This window comes from Laccaria bicolor, genomic scaffold, assembly GCF_000143565.1.
Source record: "Laccaria bicolor S238N-H82 LACBIscaffold_16 genomic scaffold, whole genome shotgun sequence".
Taxonomy (NCBI): domain Eukaryota; kingdom Fungi; phylum Basidiomycota; class Agaricomycetes; order Agaricales; family Hydnangiaceae; genus Laccaria; species Laccaria bicolor.
The window spans coordinates 615,120-616,999 of NW_001889887.1; positions in this window are offsets into that span (position 1 = coordinate 615,120).

Genomic DNA, 1,880 nt, shown 5'->3' on the forward strand with positions numbered 1-1,880 from the left:
CTACCAGGTGACTATTGGAGTCCCCCTTCATGACACGCTTTTGCACATCTGTGAAGGAAGCTTTCAAGTCCGAGGACCCCGTTCCAAAGATGAAGGGGGAGGTGAAGAACTGAACAATCCCAGGGGATGCCTCTATCTACAAGATGACGGAATGTTAGAAGAGCCATATATATTATAAAGCAAGATATTCACCTCAGCACCGGTCCTGTCATCAAAGACGCACACGCAGTCATCATTTTGATTCACTACCCAACCTGTAACACCTTCGTGGTCTCCCGAAAGAATGCGGACTTCATCCCCTACTTTGAGATCTTTTCGAAGCGACGAAAAAGGTAAGGTAGTTGTTACATCCTTCATTGTCAAAAAGACGACGGCTTCGCCTTCCGTTACATCAATAATTGTTCCAAGAAGCCCCCTTGAATCTCCGTGCGTGATTTTTACCTCATCGCCTATCCGAAGGATCCTGGCTGACATTCTCGCCATCGTGTGCTGTTGGACGTTGAGAGGAATGTCCGAGCAGGCGTTGAAAAGTTCCAATTCACTCAATGTTGGTACTACATCTTCTGCCGTGTACCAATCCGTGTCGACTTCTGAGAAATAGGCATATCCGTCGGCATCGTACAACACTCTGCGGAATAAAAACAGGTTGTTGCGTTGTTGAAAGGCCCGTCGATACCGTTGCTTCGCCAGTGTCGGATTGAAGAGGGCTTGGCGAGGCCGCCCTGGTGCTGAAGCTCTTCTATATAGCTTGCGGTCAGGCTTGTAGGTCGCTGCAAACTCGTCGTCCATCTCATTATTTCTGTCCTCATATGCGATAATCCGGCTTCCTTTGAATTTGGGTGGGTCATAATCAACGCGTGGTACCACAAGGAGGTTGATGAGCAATGTTGAATAAGTAGTAACCTCCCGAACGTAGGCGAGATCTCCTTTGTAGATCCCACAGTGCAGTCGAACCCATGAATGAGGCCGTGGCCGAAAGGTATCCGGAACATTGAAAATCGAGGGGTTGGGATCGGGTATGTGGAAAGTCTTCGAGACCATCACGTTTGGTAGGCCATTACAGACTTGTCGAATCATTTCCTCTGAACCACCTTCAAAAAACACTCTACCAGGTAGAGCCTTCCAACCAAAGACTGCTGGGGGTCGAAACTGTGCAGGAAACCTAGGGTCCATGAGCCGCCGATGGACTCGACAGACTATCCCCTCCTCATACCCAGGCTAAGTAGAAAAGTCCTTATAAATATGAGCTTCAAAGATTGGATTAGTGTTACCTTGACAAGCACCGCCCATAAAGACGGTTTTCCGATATCTTGAATGTCTTCTTCCGTAATATGTCGATGAGCCGTGACGCGCTCGAGAAAGCTTTCCCAAAACACATCGTCATCGGACGGCATCAACGCTTCACGGAGAAGGTTGCGGTGCGCATCTCCTGAGATTGAATCATCGATGTCTTCATCGTCGTCGATAAGATCACCTTGAAAATGATTAGAAGTGTAGTAGCTATCGTTACAACGTATGATACACACCTTCATTGCCATTATTCTCATCATCGGTTTCCGCCTCTGATACTTCAGCTTCGAGATCCAAAAATTGAAGAACTTCTGGGTTCTGTTGCGTGATTAGCTTGCTAAGAAATCTCACAAGAATAAGGGGGACTTGCCTCGAGCTTCATATGTTTCGTTGGTCTCTCAGGGTATTCCGCTTCCATGAGGATTTCCTGGCATTTCTATTACATTACGGTCATCTGGAATTCAGTTACTAGCACGCACAAATGTTTCTAAAAGCTATATACTCTACAAACTACACGGATGCTGCACGAAGATGGGAAAGAAGCTCGAGATTGTTTGCGCGCTGTTTTGTCTTTCGTTGACTTTAGGGCC